The 15,604-nt window shown below is 37.9% G+C and overlaps 3 long non-coding RNA genes across 3 annotated transcripts in view; all 3 read right to left on the reverse strand.

Annotated features, from left to right (window-relative positions):
* Positions 1–2,324: 2,324 nt before the first annotated feature.
* Positions 2,325–3,136, reverse strand: LOC109982508 (uncharacterized). The gene is made up of 3 exons (XR_002277926.3): positions 2,998–3,136; positions 2,544–2,659; positions 2,325–2,430 (listed from the first exon to the last, which is right to left on the reverse strand). It is a non-coding gene; the product is annotated as an uncharacterized lncRNA (long non-coding RNA).
* A 5,628-nt stretch (positions 3,137–8,764) lies between these two features.
* Positions 8,765–10,995, reverse strand: LOC136179413 (uncharacterized). The gene is made up of 3 exons (XR_010666551.1): positions 10,842–10,995; positions 9,021–9,171; positions 8,765–8,886 (listed from the first exon to the last, which is right to left on the reverse strand). It is a non-coding gene; the product is annotated as an uncharacterized lncRNA (long non-coding RNA).
* A 2,496-nt stretch (positions 10,996–13,491) lies between these two features.
* The window catches only part of LOC136179490 (uncharacterized), a 2,180-nt gene continuing 67 nt past the window's right edge, over positions 13,492–15,604 (reverse strand). The window contains exons 1-3 of the long non-coding RNA XR_010666585.1: positions 15,571–15,604; positions 13,748–13,899; positions 13,492–13,613 (exon numbers count right to left, since the gene is read on the reverse strand). The exon at positions 15,571–15,604 is cut by the window's right edge and continues 67 nt beyond it. This is a non-coding gene — a long non-coding RNA (uncharacterized lncRNA). The remainder of the gene's footprint in view (positions 13,614–13,747; positions 13,900–15,570) is intronic.

Consider the following 15,604-nt stretch of genomic DNA (forward strand, 5'->3'; position numbering starts at 1 on the left):
CTGAGTGATTATAGGCGCACTGGCAGAGGGAAAAGTTTGGCGTGTGTCGGTGTGTGTGCTGACTGCAGTCAATGACGGAGCCGCTCAGTCACATCATCCCTCTCCTCCTGGAGGTTGACGATGTGCAGCAACCTGGAAAGGTAGTCAGCCACCACATTGGACTTTCCCGATCGTTGTCAGATGCTGAACTTGAACGGTTGGTGTGAAAGATACCATCTGGTTAGGCGACTGTTGTGGTCCTTCATTGAGTTGATCCAGGTCAGAGCTCTGTGGTCCGTTTCAAGATCAAACTCCCGTCCAAGTAGGTAGTACCGCAGACTTTCCAATCCCCACTTAATGGCCAGGTCCTCCTCCTCCACCGTGGAATACCTGGTCTCACGTGGCTGAAGCTTGCGGCTCAGGTACAGAATTGGATGCTCTTCTCCTGGATCTCCTTGGGCCAGAACTGCTCCAAGCTCGACTGCAGAGGCATCAACCTGTACCAGGAATCGTCAGTTGAAGTCTGGACTTTTGAGAACAGGGGAAGTGCACAGGTGGGCTTTCAGGGTGCCGAAAGCTGTTTCACAGTCATCTGACCAGGTAACGATTGTGTTTACAAAGCATACTTCTGTCAGAAATGCATTGAGAGAGATTAGAATAAAACAACACCAGATTAACCCACAAACTTTTATCCCCCTGCTGAGCTGTCTATTTGCATTTACTTGACAGAAAAATATTCTATTCCGTGATGCTGTGATATTACCCTGTTGGGTAAAGGTGTTTATAGTTCTGCTGAAGTTTGAGTAGGCCCATAGGCTTAATTGGTTGATATTTTTTTTTGTGCCTTTTCAGTAGGTGTTTGAATAAGACTTCTTTTTGCATATATTGGCTATTATAAGAAGTCTCCATGGACGATTGTTTTATTGTATTTGAGAACTCATCTGAGCTCTCATCTGAGATTTTATTTTATTTCAGGTAAATTAGTCCTTCCTGAACTCCAATCATTTAACTGAATTGATGAGAAGTCTTCAATCAGCTTACTTAAAATGTTGTTGCTTCAAAAAAATATTTTTAGTTATTTAGTTATTTTTTAATACATTTTTTCTTTTCAAAACACACAAATGTTATATTCCCAAATAATACCCCCTCCCCTCCAAAGAATTATGATATACTTTTACCTGCCTGCCCTGATCAGGGTCGGCTATAACTGAAAAACCCACTGTCCTTCACCATTAACCATCAGCTTAGAGGGGTTGCATGATGAAATACAGGATACAGGGTTTTTGGGATGAAACTTCAGACATGTTTTGGGGACTTATCAAAACTCGTTGAAACGAGTTTAATGTGTGACGTTTAAATGCATCTTATATGAATATGAATTAAGTAGGAGAGTCATTCGTGAGACCAACTCAGGATTACATTCTGGATAAAATAAGTCACTACTGACCAGAAGTTTTCATTAAGATGCAGCCGACAGAAAGAATCATAAAAACTTCAGTCTGAATAAATGCTGTAAATGTTGAACAAAAATGTACATCAGTGACACAGACTGTCTGCCATGTTTGTGTTTATTACAGGGTCAGGAATCCAACGATGCTTTAGCAGGAATTTCAAAATGAGTCATTGCTGTGGGTAGCACACTGCAGCACTTGAAGTGAGTATAATATAGACGCCATGTTTCAGTTCTTAACAGTGATGCTCTTATGCTACGTTAGACGATCTTAATTGCATTTGCTGAAGATGTTGCTCTGATAGGTCTTTGGAACAACAATGAGACAGTTAAACTAGGTAGAAAGATAACTGGGAAGCAAATGTGCAGTATTTGTAACCTAACAGACCAGACCCTCTGCCCTCCCTCCTTAAAGGAACTTTATTTTCGTTGTGGGGGGGGGGGGGGGGGGGTTAAAGGGTTAAAGAAGACCATTGAAGGGTTAAATGTTTGGTATCCATTCCGCACATTTTGCTATTCTCTTCCTTATCTACGTGACTCACATCACGTATATGACTAACTACTCTGTTTCCTCATTTTACAGAGCAGAGTTTGAGGAAGTGACTAGAGTAAACATTAAATCATGAAATATATTCACCTACAATTAAATAGATTTTTACTGAGAGAGAGACACAGTGTGTCTGTTGTGACTGCAGCTAAATTTATCCTCTGAATATGAGTGAAGTAGGAGAGTCATGCATGAGACCAACTCAGGATTACATTCAGGATAAAATAAGTCACTACTGACCAGAAGTTTTCATCGAGTTTAAGATGCAGCCGACAGAAAGAATCCTAAAAACTTTAGTCTGAATAAATGTTGGAAATGTGAAACAAAATGTACTTCAGTGACACAGACTGTCTGCCATGTTTGTGTTTATTACAGAGTCAGGAATCCAACGATGCTTTAGCAGGAATTTCAAAAAGACTCATTTTGTTTTACTCCCGCTTTTCTCTTCAATGTCCTACAAAAACAAGAAGACACATGATTATTGGACCTTTAAGAATTAATGTCACTTTTTCATGCAGGTTCGTGATTCTTCAGACAAAATCATTATGTAGACATTTTTAATCTCACCTAGCCAGTGGTAATACGAGTACCATGCTGCCGCCAGAACCACAACAATCATCACCAGAGACTGGTTGGATAAATGTAAACCGTCTAGATTGAAAAAGGAGCATTTAAAACTGTTCCTGTAAAGAAGACAGAAACAGTCAGCTTCACTGTGACAGTAAATCATATTATTCATGCTTGACTCGAGGTTTGGATGTCGAGATTCTCTTCAGAATAATTCTAACTTTATAATTGTTTCATTTGACGGCATCCTCAGGTCATAGATTTAATTTTCAGTCTGTAATGTTCGACTAAATGACTGAACACTACACATCACAGAGTATCTGATGCTGTAACAAGTGGCAGCATTTCCTGGGTTAATTGTAACCTGCCTGTGAATCTCAGAAATAAAGCCTTCTATCCCTTCAGTGAACACAAACAGAGGTCTGTCATCCAAGCTGAAGATTAAAATACTCACAGAGTCACAGCCATGATGTCTTTATTCTCTCTGAAAGACTGAATCGTTCAGCAGTAACCTGAAGTTTGAAGTTTAGTTTCAGTTTTATGATTTTATGCTTCCTTGCAGAGGCGTCATGAAAGACAGGGGGGGGTCAAAGGGGTCTTTCACATAAAAAAAGGGAAAATTATGTCATTTTAATCAAAGGAACAATGGGCTATATTTCTCCATCAGTGTAAAAGTCTGAATCCTCCGAAATTATGCAAAGTACACACGTTTCTACAATGAGAATTACAAAAATCTGACTCCTCCTCTGACAAATTATAATAAAAACTACAGTTACTAGTTTGAAACCTCGTCATCATGTTGTAGTTATGTAGCCTGTCATGTTTACCTGCCTCCCAGAGATCTGCACCTTTACCTGCCTGATGACATCACCATCACACACTCCCCGTTAGGACTCAAAATGTCAAATAAAGTAGGGATCAAAGTTATTTCAAAGCAAAAAGACATTCAATGAAATAGTACTACAGCACAGTTGGAGGCAAAACATATTTACTTTAGTATTTCTCTTTTTCTTCTAGTTTATAATTCAGATTTTCTACATTCATAATGAAGCTGAATCCACAGAAGTCATACAAATACGTATAATAACAATAAATTATATTTCATTAAGGTATATTTGTGGTGTGTGTTTGGGTTAATCCACTTGATACTCAGCAGTTTGAAACACAACTGTAGTTAAAGTTAAGTCTGGCTTTTGACACGATCTGTGAAGTTATCTAGTGTCATGTTTTGTTTTTTCTCATTTATTTTGTCTGTTCCTGTTTTATTTTTGTACTTACCCTTGTCTCTGTCTTTCAGATTCTGCTCGTCATGTTTTCCTGCCCTCAGCCTCCCTGCCCTGATTGTGTTCACCTGTGTCTCGTTATCCCCTGATTGTCTGTGTGTATACCCCTGTGTTTCCTCCCTCGTGTTGCCAGTTCGTAGTGGTTTCCTGTGTGTCACCTTGTTCCAGCCTTTTTCTCTATTAAGCCTAATAGTGATTTTGACCGTGCCTGCCTTACCATTTTGCCTCTTGCCTGCTCCCTTTGGATTTGTTGCTTCGAGTATTGCCTTTCTGTGTACCAACCTGGACTGTATTAAACTTTGCCTTTTTTCTGAACTCAGCCAAGTGTGAGTCGGCTTTTGAGTCCCTGTCTCTATCTGGCCCTGATAGCTCTACACGCTGAAGTGATGACTTAATGTCGGTCAGATCAATGAAAGGTGGAGGCCCTGTGCACAGCACTGTTGGTCCTTTTATCTTGGTTCAGGTGATGGCAGAAAACAGCAAATAAGATTCACTGCACACAAGGTGATTTAATTACTTCTTTTTATTTAATCACATACTCAAACAAACAACGCATTTCGCCTGCATGACTTTATCAGGTTTGACTTCATGTATAAGAAAGAAATATGATGTATGGTACTTGTAGAAGACTACGACTGCCCTGAAATATGATTGATCATTACTATACTACGACAGTGTATATAAAAACTACAGTTTCTTTTTATTTGATGGGCTACTATGGAGAGTTCTTCTAGAAGTACAACAGATACAGAATAGCAGTGACTAGAATGGAAACCAAATGAAGCTCAAGTTTTACTGATGAGTGCTGGTTAGTAGTTATTTTGCAAAACTGGTTTCTGGTCATGAAATGTGGAAATAAGCAACAGCCCAGCTGATGACATACATGGCTACAGAGTAGTATCCACTTACGCTCTGAAAAAAACTGAGAAGTGATTAATTTTGATTTTCAGGATTTTCCCAGAGATGAACATTGAGATGTGTGTCCCCTGGGTAACGGATCTAAGTAAGTAAAGGCATTGTAAATGTAACAGAGTTGGTTCTAGTTCCCTCTGGATTGATTTGGCTTTGGTCATGTCATGACGATTCTTCTTCTTCTCGTTCTTAGTCTGCCTCTTTGCGGCCACTTTTGAGGGCCTGAACGTGCCCGAAAACTCACCAAACTTTCCACGGTCATCAGGTCTGGTGAAAAACTTGATATTTTGGTGGTTTCGTAAATGGAGTTCGCAAAATGGCTCAGTGGCGCCCCCTTCAAATTTTCAAAATGGCCTCTCCATAAAGGTTTTTTTCACGTACACTCACGAAAATTGGTATGCATATTAAGCTTCTCGGGACGGACTAAAAATCCTCTTGCAGCGTTTAAAAAAACCCGACAAGAAGTTCACAAATTAAACTTCAATTTCACGATAATGGCCCAAAAGCGCCGATTTCAGCCTTCCTATTTGAACGCACTTGTCCGAGGGCGCTCATCCGATCGGCGCAAACTCAGTGTCCGTGCGTTCTAGACAGGATCAGCATATCTTGTTGCGCTCTGCACGTTATTTCGTCAAAGAGCGTGGACGTGGCGTGCATTTTAAGTTTTTTGAGCGTTTTGGCAAGTTGCCAAAAAAGTAAATGTTTATATCTCTGCCATCTAGTGTTCAATCATATTAAAATGTCTCATGCATGATACGGGACCCGCCCTGAACACATCCATGATTGACATTTTTTGATTAGTCACAGCGCCACTGTTCAAAACAGGAAGTTATTACTTCTCAATTAGCATTAGCCATTGCTACACGGTAGCTCATTTTCCCCTCAAAATTGGTGTGGACCATGCTAACACCTTGGCCATCAAGCTCAAATGCCTACGTCTAACGCTGTCGCCCTGTGGACGCGTCGCTCGCCATCAAACAGGAAGTACTTTTTTCGCAGGCTTAACATAGTCGTACTGTCCCGAAACTTCATACATATGATCCTGGTAGTAAAGTCAAACATCTTATACCATTTAAGTGAGTGGGCGTGGCTTAATGGCTCAGTGGCGCCCCCTATAATATTTCAAACATTCAGCCCCCGCAGCACGTTGAACCTACAATTGTGAATTTTACTATGCATTTCCAACATGACAAAACCTACAAAAAAGGCTTTTGCACCCACACCCAAAACTCAACAGGAAGTCCACAAATCACATCGCCATCAAACAGGAAGTGGCTGTAACTCTTATATACTTTGTCTGATCTTCTTGAAATTACATAGGTATGAGCAGGGTTGGCCTCTGAACACAGTAACACAAAACAATAGTCAACTTCAACCATAGCGCCCCCTACTTGCAAGGACTAAGTACTACCTCCGATATAAAATCTCACATTTTATTCAATTTTCACTTGAATCATCTCAGTACTGGCCTGATCACATCTAACCTAATACAAAACATACTAAAACATGTAAAACACAGCGACATGTAGGCTAAACAACAACAGGCCTACATTATGACAGAACTTAAATAGGCTCTGGATAATCTAGTTGAAAAGGAGATAAATGAGCGACAGTAGGCTACTAATACTTTTTACAAGTATAATTGTGTACTTTTTGAAGTACAGGAATCGGTCTTTATTTGTATTGCATCAAAATTGATAACAAATTATTTCTGCAGACAAACAGAGCAGGTCTGGACCGTACTCTTTTTTATATTATTTAAAGACCCAACACTACTCCTACATGAACAATAAGCACAGCACTAAGCAACATTTAGCAAAGTTACAGTAAAGAGGAAAAAACAGACTCATGTTGAAGAGACAGAAACCGGGAGAAATAAGAGGCTGAAATAAGGACAAACAGCAATATAAGTAATAGGGGAGGAAACAGTCAATGCTCACAGACTGTGTTTACACACACTTCACAGGAAAATGGATGTTCAAAGTCTTAAAGATATTCTATTAAACTCATGATCTTTGTCTCCCTCTAGTGGCAGCATTGCTCCACTTACCACAGCACCTGAGCACATTTCAGTGCCCAGAAAAACACTTGTGGAAGATCATTTTCTGTCTGATTGATTATGGTGACATTTTGTATCTGCATGCATTCTACAATCCATTAAGCAGACGCTGTTATCCAGAGCAACGTACATCAGAGAGTAAGTACAACACAAGCAAGGATCTAGAAAAGTAAGCGTGAGTAAAGGCAGACGTACAGCTTTAAATCTGATAAGATATAGGCTATAGGTGCTGACAGGCAATTCACAGTTTTATATATATATATATATATATATATATATATATATATATAAATATAACAGTCCAGGGTGTATACCGCCTCTCATCCAATGACAGCTGGGATCAGCTCCAGTATACAGTATATAGCCTATATATACTGTAGCCTATATACGTATGCATAGGCCTATATAGCCTACACCAGTGGTTCTCAAACTATGGTACGTGTACCACCGGTGGCACGCGGGCTCCCTGTGGTGGTAGGCTACGCAAAGGAATCTCCACAATATTAAAAAAAAAAAAACCTGTTCAGCATATATATATATATATATATATATATATATATATATATATATATATATATATATATTTTTTTTTTTTTTTTTTTTTTTTTTTTTTGTCGTACTCTTATCTTGTCTGTCTTGTATCTATGTAGCTCTGACAACTACAGTTTTTGTTTTCAGAACTTTTTCCGGGTGTTGTCGGGTCCGCCCCTCTTCCTTTCAACACCATCACGTCGGCCGTGATGATTGGTCAGGTACCACCATGTAGTCGGTTATGTCTGTCTGTCAAGTCACAGCACGACTTTATGGCTCTGTGATTCTAACACAGTGAGCATCATAACAGATAAAAAGACAGTGTGTAGTCTCTGAGCCAAACAAACGTCCCTGAATATCCCCTCTGAGATCTCCAACATTTACAGGCCGTAACTTGAAAGTCTCTGCTGCTGACGGGACAGAAATGTTCTGAAGGTTCTGAGAAGGCTACCACAAAGCACCCTGGGAAATTTTTGACATTATATTCTCTGTCAAAGGAAGGACATGGATGGTTCAAGTCAAATGTTCTACACCAAAGGGTTAAAGATTACCTTTGAAAGGTTAATTGTTTGGTAATCTGTACTTTCGGTTTTCATTTCTTTGTTATTGAAACAGACTTTGTGACGCAGATTTAAATCATGTGTCACAAAAGACAAAATCTTATGATAAGCGTCCTGCTTGTTGTTCAGCTGTTTCTTGGTTCAGGTGAGACAATCTGTGTCTCGTATCTGTCCTTTTAAACGAGTGGTTCTTTGGTGAAACACTGTAAGTCATTGGTCTGTAATGTGATATTTCAGATTTCGTTATGTAACAAAAACTCATTCTAGGTTGAGATTGAATGTCTGCCTTACCTGCTAGATTACTTCACCCAATAAAAAAAAAAAAAACACAGGGTTCATGTTTCACTTTGGATATCTCCATCTTATTGAAACATATATTCAAATCATGCCACCAGGACAAATAGAATAGAATGATTCCTATTTCTGAAATATTGGAGGGAGTGAATGGGGCAACCATTTTCTTGTCTTTTCTTCAATTCTTTAAATATCTTTGTTTGTGTGTAGAGGACTCGGGCATTCTGGTTGTTTAAGGGTTAACTGATCATGCTCTATAGCTGCATGTGTAACAACATCTATTAATGCACGAGTCATTTTATTTGATTGAAAAATGTTGGAAGCTACAGTCTTCACTCAGTGACCCAGTCACAAAGCTTCTTCTTGTTATCTGTTCCCAAAGTGTGTCTTGAAACAGAGAAAAGGAGGTTCAGGTAAAAGGGACTGAATCAGAGACTCAGTAAGGTTTGCTTTCTGGCTGAAAAGTACCCGCATAAAGTTTCTACAGTCCCTAAGGTGCAGCCAGCTGGAAGGACAATAAAAACCAACAGGTGGAATATATGCTGTAACAGTGAAACAAAAAAACTGACTTTGGAACAAGAGTGTCTGACATCATTTTTTATTGCAGAGTCAGGATTCAATCAAAGCTTGAGCTAAAAACCGAAGAAGGATTTTACTTTGCTCCAGAATGAAGGTTCTTCTTGTTTAACAGGTTTTTCTTCTTCCTACAAAAAGGGAAATACATAGACACTTTAATCTGACTGGAAGTTTATCCTGCATAATAACATGAATGTCACATTTGAATGCAGGTATTTATTATTTGTCAGACAAAACAAGTATCTTATGGAGAGATTATAACCTTTGGGGGTTGACGCCTCATGTATTCCACGTACACCCATGCACCTATACCTGCCACGGCCACAACTCCAAGAATCACTAATCCAGTGGTGGATATGGTCAAACCTTTCAAAACGAAACTCTTCAATCCAACACTGAAACTCAAACTTTCTCTGAAAAGGAGAGAAACAGTCAGCATCTGTGTCATTAGAGCAGAATGACAACATGTGAATTCTAACAGTTGAGTTAAACTGTGACTTTAAGATAACAGCTGATTCATGACACCAACATGATGAATCAAATATTAGATCAAAGCATTTGCCTCGTGACATTATCACAGTGGTTGGACATTGTTTAAATGAGCATACCTTCTTCAATCTGATTAAAATAATTCAGTTTAAGGATTCCAACTTCATTGTCTACATTGACGCTAAATAAAGATATATAGCCTACTGTATGTGTAAAAGTGATAGAAATATAATCTGCATTTACACACATCAAACATGTATTCACAATTCTGACATGCACAGAGCTGTCCTGCCTGTCTAATTATCATCCTGAAATAGCTGCAAAAGAAGCTGTTCCAACATGAATACAAATGTGCTTTAACTTGTGAGAAATGGATCTGTTTTTTTTGGTAAGTCAGGAACATGTTTCTGTCAATGAGCCTGTGTCAACATAATATATAATATTCATAAATATTTGTCATGAACGAGCCAGGGACATTTTGAATAAGAAACAATTAAAATTATTTTGTCACTCATTAGAAATTTTCTAAATAAAACTTTAAATATTACTACATCGTTAAAGAGTTTAAATTAAATTTGAGCAGCCTTCCCCTTTAATTTTCTCAAAAAGTATTCAGTAAAACCATCTAAACATGTACAGGTTCAGAGCCAGGGACTTATGGAATAAGAATCCTTGAAAGTTTCTTGTCAACTATCACATTTTTTTCAAATAAAGTATTAAATATGAACACATGATCAAAGTGTTCCAATCCAATTTGTGCAGATGTTAATTATCTGAAATATTGGTTGTAATATTGTAAACCGAAAATGATTTTGTCTTTCACGCTTAAAGTCCACGGAAATTTCAGTTAACAAAATAAAGGTGTGAGTTGACACGTCAAAGGTTATCACTTGATATTTGACCTTTTGAGCTCCTTTTTTCTCTTTAAACTTTCCACATAATGCGCATTACATTATTTGTTGTATGTTTTATATTAACCAGATGCCTCATTCATTCTTTTGTATCGTAAGTTCTTGTACAGACACGCATCATTTTTCAAGCAGTGGCTGTTTCTGAACGTCTCCAGATGTTACGATTTCTCTCCTTCTTCTTTCACTCCTCGCTCACCTCTGTCACTTTGAATATCTGTATTTTTTTTTTTACATTTCCCTTACTCTTTTATTCCACTCTCTCTTATTAAACTGAAAGCTTAGCAGGACATAGGATTTAATCGGTTAACGCCAACAGGGAGTTTTGCAGGATCTTCAGACATGCTCAGTTGAAGGGAGGGGCAGACATGTTGTGTAGTAAGATTCAATATTTAATATGGATTTACCCCCCCAAAATAAGACGCTGATGAAGCGAGTATCTGAACAACGATCGTCATAACTATACACCAGCCTGTCGTTGGGAAAGAAATGTCTTTCTGAATAAGCCGTATCAAGGTTTTATTTTTTCTTAGAGTCGATATAAACATGGGCCTAGTGAACAAGTTCCTGTTCATGCAAACTACTCTAACTAAACTACTATACATGTTTAATACAAACCATTCGTATCTTTAATTCTACACCACAAACAGAAGAGTTTATTGTAATCTGAAGATTAAATTACTTACACAGCCAAAGTCATCTTCAATCTCTTTGAAAAGCAAGCCCAGACAGTTGAAGAAACCTGAAGTTAAGTTTCAGTTTTAGTTTCATGCCCTTCCTGGAAGGGGAGTAGCCAATGTGTTGATATCAGAAAATCAAACCCAGCAGTGCAGCAATGTTGATGGTGGGGGAATCTATTTATGGGTTCTTGGTTTGGAGCAGCTAAAACATGTAAAACACAGCGACATGTAGTCTAAACAGGCCTACATGATGACAGAACTTAAATAGGCTCTGGATAATCTAGTTGAAAAGGAGATAAATGAGCGACAGTAGGCTACTAATACTTTTTACAAGTATAATTGTGTACTTTTTGAAGTACAGGAATCAGTCTTTATTTGTATTGCATCAATTGATAACAAATTATTTCTGCTGACAAACAGAGCAGGTCTGGACCGTACTCTTTTCTATATTATTTAAAGACCCAACACTACTCCTACATGAACAATAAGCACAGCACTAAGCAACATTTAGCAAAGTTACAGTAAAGAGGAAAAAACAGACTCATGTTGAAGAGACAGAAACCTGGAGAAATAAGAGGCTGAAATAAGGACAAACAGCAATATAAGGAATATGGGAGGAAACAGTCAATGCTCACAGACTGTGTTTACACACACTTCACAGGAAAATGGATGTTCAAAGTCTTAAAGATATTCTATTAAACTCATGATCTTTGTCTCCCTCTAGTGGCAGCATTGCTCCACTTACCACAGCACCTGAGCACATTTCAGTGCCCAGAAAAACACTTGTGGAAGATCATTTTCTGTCTGATTGATTATGGTGACATTTTGTATCTGCATGCATTCTACAATACATTAAGCAGACGCTGTTATCCAGAGCAACGTACATCAGAGAGTAAGTACAACACAAGCAAGGATCTAGAAAAGTAAGCGTGAGTAAAGGCAGACATACAGCTTTAAATCTGATAAGATATAGGCTATAGGTGCTGACAGGCAATTCACAGTTTTATATATATATATAAATATAACAGTCCAGGGTGTATACCGCCTCTCATCCAATGACAGCTGGGATCAGCTCCAGTATACAGTATATAGCCTATATATACTGTAGCCTATATACGTATGCATAGGCCTATATAGCCTACACCAGTGGTTCTCAAACTATGGTACGTGTACCACCGGTGGCACGCGGGCTCCCTGTGGTGGTAGGCTACGCAAAGGAATCTCCACAATATTAAAAAAAAAAAACCTGTTCAGCATATATATATATATATATATATATATATATATATATTTTTTTTTTTTGTCGTACTCTTATCTTGTCTGTCTTGTATCTATGTAGCTCTGACAACTACAGTTTTTGTTTTCAGAACTTTTTCCGGGTGTTGTCGGGTCCGCCCCTCTTCCTTTCAACACCATCACGTCGGCCGTGATGATTGGTCAGGTACCACCATGTAGTCGGTTATGTCTGTCTGTCAAGTCACAGCACGACTTTATGGCTCTGTGATTCTAACACAGTGAGCATCATAACAGATAAAAAGACAGTGTGTAGTCTCTGAGCCAAACAAACGTCCCTGAATATCCCCTCTGAGATCTCCAACATTTACAGGCCGTAACTTGAAAGTCTCTGCTGCTGACGGGACAGAAATGTTCTGAAGGTTCTGAGAAGGCTACCACAAAGCACCCTGGGAAATTTTTGACATTATATTCTCTGTCAAAGGAAGGACATGGATGGTTCAAGTCAAATGTTCTACACCAAAGGGTTAAAGATTACCTTTGAAAGGTTAATTGTTTGGTAATCTGTACTTTCGGTTTTCATTTCTTTGTTATTGAAACAGACTTTGTGACGCAGATTTAAATCATGTGTCACAAAAGACAAAATCTTATGATAAGCGTCCTGCTTGTTGTTCAGCTGTTTCTTGGTTCAGGTGAGACAATCTGTGTCTCGTATCTGTCCTTTTAAACGAGTGGTTCTTTGGTGAAACACTGTAAGTCAATGGTCTGTAATGTGATATTTCAGATTTTTTTATGTAACAAAAACTCATTCTAGGTTGAGATTGAATGTCTGCCTTACCTGCTAGATTACTTCACCCAATAAAAAATAAAAAAACACAGGGTTCATGTTTCACTTTGGATATCTCCATCTTACTGAAACATATATTCAAATCATGCCACCAGGACAAATAGAATAGAATGATTCCTATTTCTGAAATATTGGAGGGAGTGAATGGGGCAACCATTTTCTTGTCTTTTCTTCAATTCTTTAAATATCTTTGTTTGTGTTTAGAGGACTCGGGCATTCTGGTTGTTTAAGGGTTAACTGATCATGCTCTATAGCTGCATGTGTGACAACATCTATTAATGCACGAGTCATTTTATTTGATTGAAAAATGTTGGAAGCTACAGTCTTCACTCAGTGACCCAGTCACAAAGCTTCTTCTTGTTATCTGTTTCCAAAGTGTGTCTTGAAACGGAGAAAAGGAGGTTCAGGTAAAAGGGACTGAATCAGAGACTCAGTAAGGTTTGCTTTCTGGCTGAAAAGTACCCGCATAAAGTTTCTACAGTCCCTAAGGTGCAGCCAGCTGGAAGGACAATAAAAACCAACAGGTGGAATACATGCTGTAACAGTGAAACAAAAAAACTGACTTTGCAACAACAGTGTCTGACATCATTTTTTATTGCAGAGTCAGGATTCAATCAAAGCTTGAGCTAAAAACCCAAGAAGGATTTTACTTTGCTCCAGAATGAAGGTTCTTCTTGTTTAACAGGTTTTTCTTCTTCCTACAAAAAGGGAAATACATAGACACTTTAATCTGACTGGAAGTTTATCCTGCATAATAACATGAATGTCACATTTGAATGCAGGTATTTATTATTTGTCAGACAAAACAAGTATCTTATGGAGCGATTATAACCTTTTTGGCGTTGACTCTTCATGTGTTCCACGTACACCCATGCACCTATACCTGCCACGGCCACAACTCCAAGAATCACTAATCCAGTGGTGGATATGGTCAAACCTTTCAAAACGAAACTCTTCAATCCAACACTGAAACTCAAACTTTCTCTGAAAAGGAGAGAAACAGTCAGCATCTGTGTCATTAGAGCAGAATGACAACATGTGAATTCTAACAGTTGAGTTAAACTGTGACTTTAAGATAACAGCTGATTCATGACACCAACATGATAAATCAAATATTAGATCAAAGCATTTGCCTCGTGACATTATCACAGTGGTTGGACATTGTTTACATGAGCATACCTTCTTCAATCTGATTAAAATAATTCAGTTTAAGGATTCCAACTTCATTGTCTACATTGACGCTAAATAAAGATATATAGCCTACTGTATGTATAAAAGTGATAGAAATATAATCTGCATTTACACACATCAAACATGTATTCACAATTCTGACATGCACAGAGCTGTCCTGCCTGTCTAATTATCATCCTGAAATAGCTGCAAAAGAAGCTGTTCCAACATGAATACAAATGTGCTTTAACTTGTGAGAAATGGATCTGTTTTTTTTGGTAAGTCAGGAACATGTTTCTGTCAATGAGCCTGTGTCAACATAATATATAATATTCATAAATATTTGTCATGAACGAGCCAGGGACATTTTGAATAAGAAACAATTAAAATTATTTTGTCACTCATTAGAAATTTTCTAAATAAAACTTTAAATATTACTACATCGTTAAAGAGTTTAAATTAAATTTGAGCAGCCTTCCCCTTTAATTTTCTCAAAAAGTATTCAGTAAAACCATCTAAACATGTACAGGTTCAGAGCCAGGGACTTATGGAATAAGAATCCTTGAAAGTTTCTTGTCAACTATCACATTTTTTTCAAATAAAGTATTAAATATGAACACATGATCAAAGTGTTCCAATCCAATTTGTGCAGATGTTAATTATCTGAAATATTGGTTGTAATATTGTAAACCGAAAATGATTTTGTCTTTCACGCTTAAAGTCCACGGAAATTTCAGTTAACAAAATAAAGGTGTGAGTTGACACGTCAAAGGTTATCACTTGATATTTGACCTTTTGAGCTCCTTTTTTCTCTTTAAACTTTCCACATAATGCGCATTACATTATTTGTTGTATGTTTTATATTAACCAGATGCCTCATTCATTCTTTTGTATCGTAAGTTCTTGTACAGACACGCATCATTTTTCAAGCAGTGGCTGTCTCTGAACGTCTCCAGATGTTACGATTTCTCTCCTTCTTCTTTCACTCCTCGCTCACCTCTGTCACTTTGAATATCTGTATTTTTTTTTTTACCTTTCCCTTACTCTTTTTATTCCACTCTCTCTTATTAAACTGAAAGCTTAGCAGGACATAGGATTTAATCGGTTAACGCCAACAGGGAGTTTTGCGGGATCTTCAGACATGCTCAGGTGAAGGGAGGGGCAGACATGTTGTGTAGTAAGATTCAATATTTAATATGGATTTACCCCCCCAAAATAAGACGCTGATGAAGCGAGTATCTGAACAACGATCGTCATAACTATACACCAGCCTGTCGTTGGGAAAGAAATGTCTTTCTGAATAAGCCGTATCAAGGTTTTATTTTTTCTTAGAGTCGATATAAACATGGGCCTAGTGAACAAGTTCCTGTTCATGCAAACTACTCTAACTAAACTACTATACATGTTTAATACAAACCATTCATATCTTTAATTCTACACCACAAACAGAAGAGTTTATTGTAATCTGAAGATTAAATTACTTACAAAACCAAAGCCATCTTCGATCTCTTTGAAAAGC

Source organism: Labrus bergylta, chromosome 6 (genome assembly GCF_963930695.1).
Source record: "Labrus bergylta chromosome 6, fLabBer1.1, whole genome shotgun sequence".
NCBI lineage: Eukaryota > Metazoa > Chordata > Actinopteri > Labriformes > Labridae > Labrus > Labrus bergylta.